The 16,155-nt window shown below is 45.0% G+C and overlaps 1 long non-coding RNA gene across 1 annotated transcript; it reads left to right on the top strand.

The window, feature by feature from the left end:
* The first annotated feature begins 3,576 nt into the window (after positions 1-3,576).
* LOC141990197 (uncharacterized) lies at positions 3,577-15,216 on the top strand. Its single transcript, XR_012640104.1, has 3 exons — positions 3,577-5,045; positions 14,507-14,653; positions 14,764-15,216. It is a non-coding gene; the product is annotated as an uncharacterized LOC141990197 (long non-coding RNA).
* Positions 15,217-16,155: the final 939 nt, after the last annotated feature.

Raw genomic sequence — 16,155 nt, 5'->3', positions numbered from 1 at the left:
AGACTGTTAAGTAGCAGGGCACACACCCCAAATTGATTATGAGTTCTATACTTTGATTTCACCAACCAAGGATCAAATGTGAACTCCTCAAGCACTCTAACAGCCTTGACATGGAGTCACAGACAGTCCCTTTGGGCACTCCAGTCTATCTTGCCAAACAGGTTAGCCTGCCTTTGTGATAGATGGTCCCTTCCCCCCCAAATCACTATAATATTCAGGTTACTCCCATTCCCAAAGGACCAGTCACTTATCCCAGGTCAATTGCACCTTAGATCCCACACCAAAGATAATGCTTGAAGTGAATCCTATAATAAATGAACTAAAGATATATAAACTAGAAAAAGAAATTAGAGTTATTTACAAGGTTAAAGCAGATAAAAATACACACAAATGAGTTACAGTCTTAGGTTTCAAAAGGTAATAGCAACTTCTATAATAATCACAATCTATTTGTCTTTCAGGGGTAATCCAGGCCAAGCACTTGGGATCTTTTGCTTATGCTTAGTAATCCTTGCCCCTCAGAGGCCAAGCAGCATAAACATACAATTTCTTCCTGTCTGGGATTTTTATTCCCTTCCACCAGAGTTCAAGCTGTCGGGATGAGGCCCCATGCACATCTCCTCTTCATGGATGTGGGAGGAGCAGTCAACAAAGTCTTCTGTCTTCTGATGTTCCACAATGGCTTGTCTGGTGCCTCAGGGCCTTCTTTTGTTGGGCAGGAGATAACACCTCTTGTGATAAACTAGAATTTCACACTTGGCAATGCTTCTTTCCTGACAAGTGGTTGTACAGTTATAGAGCAAACACTAAAGTGCTACCTTATAACATGGGATATAGATCTGATATGTGAGATTAATGCATGCAGCAGTTTACAAGCATTTCATAAAGTCGAAACACCTTTTCATAAATCTAACACCTATTTTAACAGTACTAACACACAAGGGAGCCAGGCTGCTTTCCAGCGGTGCATTTGTCAGTGTTCAGTTGTGGCCAAGGGGCCTTGGCATGAGCTGGCACCTGTCCTGCCAGGGTCACATTAGGTATTTGGGGAAATGATGTCACAAAGACTGAGCCAATACCATTATGCAGAGGAACAAGCCAATGGTGTCCCTTATCACCCTTATTATTTGATGTAATTATGGAACTATTAGAACAAAACATTGGGGTGAAGAAGTTCAGGGAATAAGAATACTGGGAATAGAAAAACTTTCATTATATGCTGATGGCCTTATGCTTTTTATACAAGATATAAATAAAATGTGGCTAGTGTTACAAGAAATAATTGAAGGCTTTAGTCAGGAATCAGGATACAGACTAAACCACTTTACTCCTAGATACTAAGTTGGAACTACAGAAAGAAGACTGGGACAATTACACCAAGCTCATTGACTAGTATACATTCTGCATCCTGCATAAAATCTCAATAGTTTAAGCATGTTCAAGGTTTACCAAAGCAATCTTTAAGATCATCTCCAAGTTCATCCAATGTGGCTGCCAAAAATCTGTATACCATGTCTGGGCAAAGAATGTGAAAACTTCCTTTAGCTGTTCAAAATATTCATTAACCCAGAAATAGCCAGTCATCTTCTAGAGAGCCTGAATTTAGCCCACAGAGCATGCTGGGAAAAAGCAATCTCAGAAACGGACATATCAAGTTCTATCAGGAAAGCATGGATAGTCAGGAAGTTTGGGGCACCACAGAACCCACCAGATACACGTCAACAGAAGGTCTCTCCAAACAGTGTCACCACATACCTGATCAACATTGCTAAAGCAGAAAAAGATACAATTTTTGAGGTGTCAATCAAAAAAGACTGGAGTCAATAAAAGAAATCTCCACTTTTGACCAAGATGAAAACTTCCAACCACACTTTAGTGAAGAAATAGAAGAGGCACCGAAATAAATTAAAACAGGGAAAACTTGTGGCTTCGGCAACGTATCACCAGAATTACTACAACATCATAGAATCATGGGACAGGAAGGAACCTTGAGAGGTTTTCTAGTCTAGTCCCCTGCGCTCATGGCAGGCCTAAGTATTGTCTAGACCAGGGGTGTGCAAACTTTTTGGCCTAAGGGCCACATCTGGGTATGGAAATTGTATGGCGGGCCATGAATGCTCACAAAATGGGGTGTCGGGGTGTCGGGGGGGGGTGAGGGCTCCAGCTGGCGGTGCAGACTCTGGGGTAGGGCTAGAGATGAAGAGTTGGGGGTGCAGGAGGGTGCTCCAGGCTGAGACCAAGGGGCTCGGAAGGTGGGAGTGGGATCAGGGCTGGGGCAGGGGGTTGGGGCACAGGAGGAGTCAGGGGTGCAGACTCCAGGCGGCATTTACCTTAAGCAGCTCCCAGAAGTAGCGGCATGTCCCCCCTTCAAATCCTATGCAGAGGCGCAGCGAGGTGGCTCGGCGTGCTGCCCTGTCTGCAGGCGCTGCCCCTGCACCTCCCATTGGCCATAGGTTCAATGGAAGATGCGGGGGCGACGCTTGGGGTCGGGGCAGAGTGCGGAGCCCCCTGGCTGCCCCAATGCATAGGAGCTGGTGGGGAGACACGCCGCTGCTTCTGGGAGCTGTGTGGAGCCATGACACGCATGGAGCAGGGCAAGTCCCCAGCTGGAGCACCGGAGCGGGGCAAGTCCCAGACCCCACTCCCTGGCGGGAGTTTGAGGACCAAATTAAAACATCTGAAGGGCTGAATCTGGCTGTAGTTTGCCCAACCCTGATATAGACCATCCCTGACAGGTGCTTGTCTAACCTGCTCTTAAAAATCTCCAGTGACAGAGGTGTCATGCAACCCCCAAAGCAATTTATTCCAGTGCTTAACCACCCTGACAGGAAGTTTTTCCTCATGTCTAACCTAAACCGCCCTTGCTGCAATTTAAGCCCATTGCTTCTTGTCCTATCTTCAGAGGTTAACAACAACAATTTACATCCCTCCTCCTTTGTAACAACCTTCTATGTACTTGAGAACTGTTATGTCCCCTTTCAGTCTTCTCTTGTCCAGACTAAACAAACCCACTTTTTATAATCTTCCCTCATAGGTCATGCTTTCTAGACTTTTAATCATTTTTGTTGCTCTTCTCTGGACTTTCTCCAATTTGTCCACATCTTTCTTGAAATATAGCGTCCAGAACTGAACATAATATTTCACCTGAGGCTGTATCAGCGCAGAGTACAGCAGAAGAATTACTTCTCATGTCTTGCTTACAACACTCCTGCTATTACATCCCAGAATGTTGTTTGCTTTTTTTGCAACAGGGTTACACTGTTGACTCATATTTAGCTTGTGATTTACTATGACTCCCAGATCCCTTTCCGCAGTACTCCTTCCTAGGCAGTCATTTCCTATTTTGTACGTGTGCAACTGATTGTTCCTTCCTATGTGGAGTACTTTGCATTTGTCCTTATTGAATTTCATCCAATGTACTTCAGACCATTTCTCCAGTCCAGATCATTCTGAATTTTAATCCTATCCTCGAAAGCACTTGCAACCCCTCCCATCTTGGACTCATCTGAAAACTTTATAAGCAAACTCTCTATGCCATTATCTAAATCAGGAGTGGCCAACCTGTGGCTCCAGAGCCACATATGGCTCTTCAGAAGTTAACATGCGGCTTCTTGGATAGGCACCAACTCTGGGGCTGGAGCTACAGGCACCAACTTTCCAATGTGCTGTATCCTTCTATACGAATATTCCAGTCATGCGTATTATCCCAGGCTGTGATGCCAACTATACCGTAGTTGTGCTTATTAACTAGCATTTCAAATTCTTCTTGCTTATTCCCCATACTTCTCACATTAGTATACAGACATCTAAGATACTGATTTGATTTGGGAAGAAAAGCAATACGGGCTGTCTATCTTCAGGTCCCATGTCATACAGAAGAACATGATACCCAAGATATGGTGGAAAGCTAAGGTGATAGCTGGCTGCTAAAAAGTGGTCTTCAGCTGGCTGTGGTAAAGCTACCACCCAATATCATCCATGAGTTGTAGGTACAAATGCCTGGAGTGGATGATAAGAACACAAGAATGGCCATACTTGGTCAGACCAATGGTCCATCTAGCCTACTGTGGCCAGTACCAGCTGCGTCAAAGGGAACAAACAGAACAGGGCAATGATCAAGTGATCCATCCACTGTTGCCCAGTCCCAGCATCGTGATCCTATGAAGAATTACATCCAGGTGTAACAGAGTACAGTATGCCACTCCTCTCTTCTTGTATACATGGTTCCATCACCTCTGGTTTGTAAGCAATGCTGTGTACTTTGTGTGTGTTAAATCAACCACCACCCACTTATGTTATTCAGAATAAAAAATGTAAGGGATAAATGGCTTCTGCTTGTGACCTTCTCTTTGGTCAAGTGCATTTCTCATCAACCACCCACCATATCAACCATTCGAAAACAAAGCGTTCTTTCCTGTATCAGAAATCTTTATTCTCTGCACCTGCCCTCAGGATGAGACATGGCCTTTTCAAACTGCTTCCGCTCCGCAGAAGAGGATCACGCCACTGCTTTATAAAAAGAAACAACAATTCCTACAGAAGACTACAAGTACCTCCAAGATCTATCCAGTCCAAACCTCTCTGTGCCTCCTTGAGACGTTAACAATTAGAGAGGGGATCTCTGTGGTGCCTCCTTAAAACATACATACTTAACACATGCCAGAGGAATAGTGTGATGGGGGATGGGACAGAAAGATACTGTTGTCTGGACATACTGGTTACTAGGGGAAAAGGCTACTCAACTCAAGGGCATGGAAGAGAGAACGCTCAAATGGAGCAGCCCTCCTAGAACATGTGCTGCTCTCTGCACCTTCTCGCATACAGCTCCCAACTGAGCCAGGCCTTGTGGTCCTGAATAGGTTTAGTGCTGGATTTACATTTGTTGAGGCAGAAGTCCTTGTTTAGCCACAGAGCAGGCACAGCAGCTTGGAGCAGTAGCACCGGTTTTTGCACCTTGCCCCATCAATCTGCCATGACTCATCTGGACGAACTGTATGTCACATCAGCATTGCAATGATCACCACAAACCTCTAGAGGCCAAGAAGGTAAGTTGGGGTCCTGGGTCTTAGTCTCTCTCAGGGTGCCAGTTATGGAGGCCATTCTGGTGCAGGTTAGTGACATAGACTCCTACCTCTAGGAACTGCACTGCATTCACCAACTCATTTCACAGAAGCCCCTGAACAGCCTTCAGCCAGCAATAGCTCTCAGTCACTACAAGTCAGGGCTGAATTTGGACCAGTGACATGGGGAGGAAAGACTCTAGAGCCCTTTTAAGCCATCCGTGCTACAGGAGTTTGGAAGATAAGTTGGTTGTGCTGTAGTCATGTCCCTCTGGAATGGCTTGGATTGATTGACATCAGGATGTTATTTCCCCACAAACAGGTAACACAAGAGGTGGTTTCTATTCCTTCCCAGGAAAAGTTTTAATGGATTTTATATAGAAACTTATCAAAGATTTTTTTTATAAGTCAACATTAAAAGAACAAAAACTTATTTCAAGCTATTGGTTCTCTCTTTTTTCAGTTGTTATTCTCAGTGCATACTTGTGTGTGTGTTTTCCTGCTGTACCGTGATCATTTCAATTTCACTTTTTGTTGTTGTGGTTGTGTTTAGTTACTAGACAACCTAGTACTAGAGCGAAACTTACACCAAAAACAACCTCCAGTACAGACTCACAGTGTATTATGTGGCTTGTTTAAAATCCAACCTTTTCAGCACAATTATATTCACCCTTTAGTTAAAAGCCAACCCTGACTAGGAAAATGATCTTTAAGTGGTTTTATAAGACAGGTGTCAAGAAGATGCAAACAATGGAATACGTTAGAAAAAGTACTCAAGACTGGATTAGTGTGGAGATAATTATAGCCTAGAAAGGAATGTAATTCTACTAGGCAAGATACAGCAGCTCATTCCATGTGGTAAAATGTGCACGCACACACACAGCTCCCAGTGGTTACCAGTGGGGGCGGGGGGGGGGAGGGGGAGGGAGGGCTTTATAGTTTCCTAGCTCTGTTAGAGTCTGCCACTTTCAAACACAAAACCTCCACCATTAAACCTTTATTAATTGTTGCTTCTGATTTCCCCATGTGGGTCATTTAGCACGAGTTAATGCTAAGCTTGGGGGAGGGGGCAGTAATAAGTAAACCACTAATCTTTGATCTTAGCATAGACTTCTCAGTGTGCTAATTCATAACATGTTCTTTCTTGTCTTTCTACCCCGCTGAGATAAAAGACCCTTTACTCCATCTGTAGAGGTAGTCATGGGTGGCAGCAGCCAGCTTGCCATGGAGGTATGTGGTTATGCAAGACACCTTCCTCACCTCTCTGGGCTCACGGTCCCCCCCTCAGGAGGGGGGTGGGGTGCCTGGAGTAAATCAGTCCCACTCCGCAGAGCTTTTATGCCTCACTTGGGTTTTATTTTTCAATATTTACAAGGTGGGCCTCAGAGTAGGCCCATGGAGCACTCTTCAGCCAAACACTAAGGACCAAGTTCCTAACGCAAATTCCAACTTCCTCTCCTGCTCCCTCTCTGGGCTGTTGCCTTGTTATGTTGGCCTCTGCGTGCCAGTCCTTCACCAAACAGTCCCTTAGCTCAGTTGCTTCCTTTACAGGGAGGAGAGCAGCCTTCTACTTAGGAGCAGCCTTTTCACCCTGCTGTAGCTCATCTCTCCTCCCTCTCTCTCACAAGAAGAGGGGTTGTTCAGACTAGATGATCATAAAGGTCATAGGCAGCCCTTAATTGAACTCAGATGTCCCTAGCTGACCAGACTTTAGAAAGACAAGGTGGGTGAGGTAATATCTTTTATTTGCCCAACTTCTGTTGGTAAGAGAGACAAGCTTTTGAGCTTACACAGAGCTCTTCAGGTCTGGGAAACTAACTCAGAGCATCACTGCTAAATGCAAAGTTTCAATTTCTGTCAAGGGAATAGGGGATGTTGTCTTTATTGGAGTCACAGCACTTTCAAATCAGCCTTTTAGTATATATTCCAAAATGGGTTGCTTTAATAATGGTAACCTTAGGTGAAATGCTGTAATAAAGCCAGGCAGACACACCAGGGTACTTCAGTGAAATGATGTGTTTTCCCCAGATTCCTTTTCTACTAGGGCATTCACACTTCAGGTAAAACATTTAATTAAATTGTACTTTAAACATGACCAAAACTTGACTGAATTCCTTCTTCCCTGTCAAGGCAGAAAAAGGGGTCCGAGGTTGAGTCAGTCTGCCAGACAGATTGAAAATACATACAAAATGATGGGGTCTAAATTAGCTGTTAGCACTCAAGGAAGAGACCTTGGCGTCATCATGGATAGTTCTCTGAAAACATCTGCTCAGTATGCACTCAAGGTCAAAAAATTGAACAGAAAGTTAGGAATCATTAGGGAAGGGATAGATAATAACACAGAAAATATAATGCCACTATATAAAGCCATGGTATATCCATACCTTGAATACCGTGTGCAGGTCTGGTTGCCCCCGATTTTATATATATTATATATAAAATCAGAAAAAAGTACAGAGAAGGGCAACAAAAATGATTAGAGGTATCTAGGATGACCAGATAGCAAGTGTGAAAAATCAGGACAGGGGGTGGGAGGTAATAGGCGTCTATATAAGAAAAAGCCCCAAATATCAGGACTGTCCCTATAAAATCGGGACATCTGGTCACCCTAAAGATATTGAACAGCTCCCATGAGGAGAGAGAAAAGAGACTGGGACTGTTCAGATTGGAAAAGAGACGACTGAGGGGAGATAGAGAGAGGTCTATAAAACCATGACTGTTGTGGAGAAAGTGAATAAGGAAGTGTTACTTACCCCTTCACAATAACACAAGAACTAGGGGTCACCTTGAAAACTGGAGTAAGAGAAATGGGATGAAATTTAATAGTTCAAAGTGGCAGGTCATGCACTAAGGGTAGGTCTACACTACTCACCGGGTTGGCGGGTAGCGATCGATATATCGGGGATTGATTTATCGGGTTTAGTCTAGACGTGATAAATCGATCCCCGAAGCACTCTCCCATCAACTCTGGAACTCCAGCGCCGCGAGAGGTGCAAGCAGAGTTGACGGGGGAGCGGCAGCAGTCGACTCACCGGCGTGAAGATGCTGCGGTAAGTCGATCTAAGTACGTCAACTTCAGCTACTCTATTCTCGTAGCTGAAGTTGTGTACCTTACATCGACTCCCCCCGCAGTGTAGACCAGGGCTTAGGGACTAACAAAAAGCATTTTTGCTATAAACTTATCAGTTGGAAGTGACAGTGGAAGAGAGAGAACTGGTTGTACTGGTTAATCACATGATGACTATGAGCCGCCAATGTGATACAGCCACGAAAAAGGTTAATGCAGACCAACGATACATCAGGTGAGGTATTTCCAGTAGAGATAGGGAAGTGTTAGTGCCATTATTCAAGGCACTGGTTAGACCTCATCTGAAATACTGTGTGCTGTTCTGATCTCCCATATTTAAGAAAGCTGAATTCAAACTGGAACAGGTGCAGAGAAGGGTTACTAGGATGATCCAAGGAATGGAAAAACCTACTTTATGAGAGGAGACTCAAAGAGCTTGGCTTGTTTAGCCTAAGCTAAAGAAGGGTGAGGGGGGATAGGATTGCTTTCTATAAATACCTCAGAGATAAATACCAGGGAGGAGTTATTTAAGTTAGCGCCAATGTAGACACAAGAACAAATGGATATAAACTGGCCATCAACAAGTTTAGGCTTGAAATTAGATGATGGTTTATAACCTTCAGAGGAGTGAAGTTCTGGAACAGTCTTCCAAGGGGAGTGATGAGAGCAAAAAACCTAACTGGCTTCAAGACTGAGCTTGATAAGTTTATGGAGGGGTGGGTAAGACAAGACTGCATATAATGGCATGTAGCTGATCTGCAACAATATATCCAATGGCCAGAGATGGGAGGGCTCTGCGTTATTATAGCAAATTCTTTCCCAGGTATGTAGCTGGTGGGTCTTGCCCACATGGTCAGGGCCTAACTGATTGCCACATTTGAGGTCAGGAAGGAATTTTGCCCTGGGTCAGATTGGCTGAGACACTGGGGTTTTTCACCTTTCTCTGTAGTGTGGAGCACAGGTCACTTGCAGGTTTAAACTATTGTAAATGGTGGATTCTTTGTAACTTGAAGTTTTTAAATCATGATTTGAGGACTTCAGTAACTCAGCCAGAGGTTGTGTGTCTATTACAGGAGTCGGTAGATGAAGTTCTGTGGCCTGCAATCTGCAGGTGAGCAGACTAGATCATCATGATGGTCCCTTCTGATCTTAAAGTCTATGAGTCTAAATTAATAGGAAGCATGTTTAAAACAAATATAAGGAAGTAATTCTTCACAAAACACACAGTCAACCTGTGTAATTCATTTCCAGGGGATGTTGTGAAGGCCAAAAGTATAACTGAGTTAAAAATAAAATAATGATAAAAAGAATTAGCTAAGTTTACAGAGGATATGTCTATCCATTAGATAGACAAAACGGTCAGGGATGTAACCCCACACTCTGGGTGTCGCTAAACCTCTGACTGCCAGAAGCTGGGGCTGGACCATTCAATAATTGCTCTGGTCTGTTCATTCCTTCTGAAGCATTTGGCATTGGCCACTGTCGGAAGACAAGATACTGGGCTAGATTGACTGTTGGTATGACCCAGTCTGGCTCTTCTTATGTAAATTTGCAGAGCATGGAGAAGATAGTCACTCTAATCCTCAAACTCCAGCAGATCCTGGAAAGAATAGTCTTTCCTTAAACTCTGGCTGAGTTTAGTAATAACAGCATTTAGCTGTGCCATATGGACATTAACTAAATTAATCCTCACAAAGCAAGTATCACTACCCCTATTCTACAGATAGGGAAGCAGAGACCAATACAAAGTGACTTGTCCAAAGCCATATAACAAGTCAGGCCCAAGCCAGGATTAGAGCTAAGTGCCTGCTGAGTTCTAAGCCTGCACTCATTCCTCCAGCCCACCCTCGCTGGTGGTGATATACTCCCAGAACTTGGTGTGGAGTGATGGGGGTCACTTATTTTCCACTCTACAACCTCAGCCCCAGAGAAACACTACATAAGAAATTGCTGTGATGCTCTAACATTTCTAATTCTGTTGTCAGACATGCAAAATCCTTCACCCTAGCCTGTCTCACACAGTCTGCACTGGGCCAGTCATTAAGTATTTTTGTCACAGATGATTTGGAGTCCCCGCCCGCCCTGCTTTAGTTTCCTTCTCTCATGATTAAAATAAAAATACAAGCCTCAAGAGAGCTCCGGTTCCCCACTTCCCTTCAGAAACAGGAAGTATTTCAGGAATCTCTCTCTCCAGGGACAAAAAATACCTCAGGAGGCCTCCAATCCAATAAGTGGAGAACAGCTCTGCATATTGGGAAGTAACTTTCCATCCCTTCAGCACCAACCTCAGAGTGTTGTCAATGATTGTGACATTCCACGTGTCTGTGTGGCTGGTCCATGCCCAGGACGTTCAAATACAGAGCTCTGTAGATTTACTCCAGGTCTGATGCAATGTTATCACATCTTATGTCATAACAGCCTGTGGCATCTTACTGTAGGAGTGGCAAGTTGCAACATCAAGGGGGAAAAAAAATTGTCCTACAGCATCAGGCAACAAATTGTCCTCCACTTTGTGTCAGAGGGGAAAAAAGGCAAATGCCATATTGTTTATAACAGTGTGGCAGGCAAGCTCATTGTTGTGTTCTAGGAGAAGTTCTGATGTTTCTGAAACCATTTATAAGATTTGGTATAAAAAAGAAAAGAAAATTGTGAAAGGTGGCAATGTGGTCTAGTGGTTAGAACAAGGAGTCAGGACTACTAGGCTCTCTACTTTACTCAGCCATTTACTCATGTGACTTTGGTAAGTCCCGTCAGTGTGACTCAGTTTCCCCATACGTAAACTGGGGTGACAAATGCCTATTTCACTGAGTTTGAGGGTGCTTAACTAAATGTTCATGAAGAACTTAGAGAGCTTAACCGATACAGATCCTTCATGACTCTGCCTCGTTATCTATCATACTTATCTCACTCCTATCACCTTAGTATCTGAGCACTTCATACTCTTATGTACTTAACCACACAACAGCCTTGTGAGGTAGGCATTATCCCCATTTTACAGATGGGAAATAGAGGCATATAGCAATGAAATGACTTGGCCATAGTCATACAGGGAGTCTATGGCACATCCCAGTCTCCCACATCCTAAGGCTAACCACTGGACCACCCATCTTTCCAACCTTTATATCCACACTCGTTTTTATCCCATGTCCTTTGGTTCCCTCTGCTCTGCCTCTCTCAGATGGCTTTTTGCTTCCTCCCATGCTACTCCTTACAGAGTTAAGAGTGGCCATGACCCTGTCCTCCTTCAATCCCTTCTCAATACCCACTCCTGCTTTGACGCCTACAAGAAAGGAGCCAGCGTTTAGTGGCTGGGCTGAGGGGGTGTTGAGGAAAGCTGATATTTGGGTGATTATAATTTATTAACTACAACATTTTAAAACAAATTGTATTTTAGAACTGTACCTACTTTATTATCTCACTCTCTCACTGCCTGTAGATCTTAGATAGTCAGGTTTTTGGTGCAGGGCCTGTATCTACTTCTGTGAGCCCAATCCTGCAAAGGGAGGCTGATGGAACCTCACAGCGCATAAAGTTAAGCATGTGTTTAAATCTTTGCAGGATCAGGGCCTTGTCTGTTCAACATCCAGCACAACGGGCACTGATCCTGACCGGGATCGCTGTTTGCTAGTTGCAATATAACTAATAGACAAGAATAATGCATGACGGAGCAGTGCTGTATCGCTGAAATGATTATTGATAGAAGGAACCACAATGTAAAATGAATTGTTCCCCGGCACCTCCACCATAGGAGTAGTGAGGAGCTAAAAATTGGTGTACAGTGGTAGAGAATAGTCAGAGAGAAATCTCAGCATGGAGAGAGGTTGCTGTAGGAAATGTGCAGCACAGAAGGGCACGCCCCTGCCAGGTTTATTTTCCTCATTCCCATGGAAACAGAAGCAATGTCCTCTAGCTTTGCTGGTTTTGCTGCTGATTTTTAAATATAACTCATGCTTAGATTCACCTACAAGTAATGACCCATTGCTGATGTGTTTAATCAAGGCTCTTCTGACGTGTCCAGGGTACCAATACCTTCCCTGCTGTAGGATCTGGAACTAGATTTCAAGGCACAACAGGATAGTCAAAGCCACAAAATGGAGAACAGCATATTGTAGATCTGCCAAAGCTATCTAATCGGGGAGCCGACTTGAGTTCCTTAAATGGAAGCAAAGTCAAGCCCTGGCCCAGCGTGTAAAACAGGCTCTGACAAGTCAGTTGTAACTCCCGTCTGCTCTAGTTCAAAGTCACGTTTGCTGAAGCCAGAATAGTAAACAGGCGGCTTTCAACTTTCCGTTCTGCAGTCAAAACTGTAATCACTTTCCCCTGAATGGCACTGCCATTCAAAAATGCTGCATTTCCACCAGCAGGCTGGAGAGGATGACTTTCATATCAGAGCTCTTAGCTCCTCGCTGCATTTGCTGAATGCAGGCTTTAGGCTTTGAATGGGGAATGTGCTTTTCTCCCCCTACTGTCTCCGGTTGCAGATTTGTGACTATTGAGGGATGTAGCTAAATCTCCCAGCTATGTTCTTATTCATACAAATGAAACAACTGATTTAGCGCTTTCCTGTGACTTTCTACCTGGCTCTCAGCGGTGTGGTGAAGCTGGAGGTTGGGACCTGTTTTGAGATGCTCACATGAAAGGTGCTGTGCTGGAGCAGTACAGACTTGCTATTGCACGTCCAGTTTAGTTCCCTTTGGGTGTCACAGTTTCATTTTGTGCTGCTAACAGAGATGAGCTCAAGCCCAATTCCTAGCAACGCTCAAGTTGTGGAAATCATGGAGTTGGACAGCAGCAGTGGAGACCTGCTCCAGCCAACTTAAGATAGACCAAGAAAGTTTGCCTGGGAGCAAGACTCCCATAACGCCTTGCAGTTAAGCTAATTTTAAGGAGTGGGAGTCTATCAAGCAGCTAAATTTTAACTTGTTTTGAAATTGTTGCTACAGGTATTTTAATAACTGCAAAATGTGTCCAAGAGGTACAATGAATAACGTTACCCCTCAAAGAAAGACTAATTGTCTCAGATCCACGAGATCGATGCTATGCTCCCAGCTTCAGAACAGTCTCTTAGAGGAGTCCCTTCGATATGGCAGGCCCCCAAGGGGGTCTCACTCTTACTTCAGGGTAGGCCACCCAGCCTCACTGGCACTGAAACTGACCCTCTGGGGTGTCAGCACTCCTGCTTCATGATGTGTGTTCTGCTCAGTGAGTCCAACTGAGAGACTCCAGTTACAGACTGGTACGCGCTTTAGGAACGATTGCAGCTCACCCAGTATTTGCAGTGACACTCAAGCAGTGATTTGAAAACAGTAGGGGTTTATTAGTCAACCGGAACGTAGCCAGTGGAAGCCCCTTAGGTTAGTATAGAAAAAATAAAGGTTAAAGCATAGTCCATTCTGGTCAGCCCAGAGCAATTCACCAGCCAAACTGTGGTGAACTCCATTTTCAGGTTCTCTCCGACTTGCTTCCTTAAGTCAGTTCAGAAGCCAGCTCTTTATTTCCCCAGCTCACCGTCCTTTGTTCTGGAGCTGAGGCCTCTGCTCACCTTCCCTGCTGAGGGGCAGGGAAATCCTCCTTCCTCTGGGTCTTTGGCTGAGCATGTCAGTGTTCTGGTGCGTGGTCTTTCCACTGATGTGTGTCAGCTTCAGCTTAATGACCTATCCTGTCTGTTCAGGCAGCTAAGTGACATACACCCATACAGCCACCTATATCTCTTAGCCAGCCCTGAGAGCAAACATAATCCTTCCCCCCACACCCGGTAGCAGCACACAGTATAGGGGAAATGGAGGCACACATAGCGGTCATAAAAAAATTACAAAAAATTCCCACTTCGTCACACTAACTGTAAGGTGTTCAGGCAGCTAGAAAGTTATAACTTATAAGGGAATGGGAATTTAGAAAACAACCTACATAAGGACTGGAATGATAAAAAAATAAATGATAGGGGTATAATTGTCCCTATAATCTATCTATAATTTGCAGACTGGACGCTGGCTCTCAGTAGGCTACAGAGAAAGGTCTTCTGCAGCTGTTTTAACCGTATTCCTCTGTGTATGTGCCATGTGTTAAATCAATGAATCTAATCAAAGCTAATGTAGCTGAGGTTTTTTATTAAATTAATCCGGACTCTAAAGTACCCCTCTCACTAAGCATATAATCACAACCAATAATTGATGCAAGCTTTAACTAACAATTAATTGGTTATTGATTATTGGCAAACTATTGAATATTCATTATCAATAGGGACCAGCTGCAGCTGGCTGCCAAACCACCAGACATTGCTGAGCAGGGACCGCCATTCACTTTTGAAAGTTTGGAAATGGAAATGAGAGAAATTTTCTAAAAAGGTGAAAACGATGCTGTGACTCTTTCCCCAACCCAGAAACCATCACCTGGAAGGAGGCTGCCACAGAATGCTGCTGTCTTATGGGGGAGGAGCCTGGAGCCCCAGCCTTGGCCCCTACAGGCTGCTCAGGAGCCCACTTGACAGCTGGGACTCAGCTATCTCCCTTCCTCTCGCCCAAGGCAGGTAAGAGCCCCAGGGGCGCCATAACACAGCCAGTGTATTTTGAGGAAATGGGTGTGATGCCATTTGCTCTTCCTCTTACTACTATTTTCACTGCTGTTCCATGCTACCAGGCCACCCACCACTACTCCAGGAACACCCTGCTCCAGCTGCACCCATTCCCTGGGCTCAGCCAGGTTACAGTTCCAAAAGATACCCACCTTCCCATGGCATCTGGCGACCCAGACTCCTCCACTCAGACCTTCCCAGGGCACAATCCACTGCGTCATCTGCCACAGGGAGGAACTGTCCATGGAAACAGAAAAGCAGACATAAGAAGCCAGATTCCAGATGCCTAATGTCTGTACACTGCACAGGAGCACTACCGAGGCATGGGCCAGAAGCAGACAGCACAAAGGAACATGAACTAAAGTTGATGCTGATCAAAACAAGCTCTGCCACCAAATAATGAGCGACCTTAGCAATGATGAAGCACTTGATATAGGCTGCATCATTGAGACTTGGATGGATGACGTTGCAAGCCCTGTGCTAGCCCCCTCACCTCCCTGGGATACTTGGTACACCCCAGACATGAACAAAGATGGCAGGCAGCACTGCATTAATCATCTCTGCAAACATGGAATCCAAGAGAGGTGCCTCAGGTAAGGCAAGTTCAAGTGTCTCTGACGCCCCGTCAGCAGCTATGTGTGCCCCTCATAGACCATTCCTTCTTGTGATACAGGCCTCCGACCAGGACACTGACAGCCTCACCCCTTGTGGGGTAACAAAGAGGCCAAACGAAAACCCAAAGTCTTAGTGACCATGTACCAGGCCTTTGGCCCTGGCTGGGCTTAGTAGTCCTTGCCCCTTTACTCCTAAGGCATACATCTCCCTCCTGCCGGGGCGAGAGAGGGGTGATAGTAGGGAACCCAGGCCCACCCTCTTCTCTGGGTTCCTACCCAGGGCCTTTGTGAAAAGCAGCTAGGGTCTGTTCCTTATGATCCCTCACTACTCCTTGCCTTTGCATGTTTGCAGGCATCTGTCATGGAGCAGCACTCTCCAGCCCTCTCTCCCTGGAGTTGTCTCTGTGTGCAACTTTCCCCAGTTTGTCACTGAGTTGCTTTCTCAGGGTGGCTCCTAGCCTCTTGAGCAGCGGCCTGGAATCTCTTGAGCCTTGCTACCCTCTCCCTTCATGCTCAATCCCAGGGTATAAGCTCCCTACTACAGATCTCCTCTCTCCGTCTTTCTGTACTCGTCCTGCAGTCTTGTTATAGGAACTGCCCAGTCTCGTTCTCCCCAGCAGGATCTAATCCTCAATTACTTGTTTCCCTCCAGGTGCCATAGAATGGGCTAATTGGGCTCTCCAGCTCCCTTTAACCTTGTCACTGCCCATGGGGGGTTTATACATCCCATTACACCAACAAGTGGCCCTCTCTCCCCACTGCCCCCACAGATCTTGGCTTTTGAACACTCTGTGCTGGATGAAGACAGAAGGCCAGAAACTTGAGTGTCAGTGGAGGAAAAAA

Source organism: Natator depressus, chromosome 6 (genome assembly GCF_965152275.1).
Source record: "Natator depressus isolate rNatDep1 chromosome 6, rNatDep2.hap1, whole genome shotgun sequence".
In the NCBI taxonomy this organism is placed as follows: domain Eukaryota; kingdom Metazoa; phylum Chordata; order Testudines; family Cheloniidae; genus Natator; species Natator depressus.
This window is presented reverse-complemented; position numbering and strand designations above follow the sequence as displayed.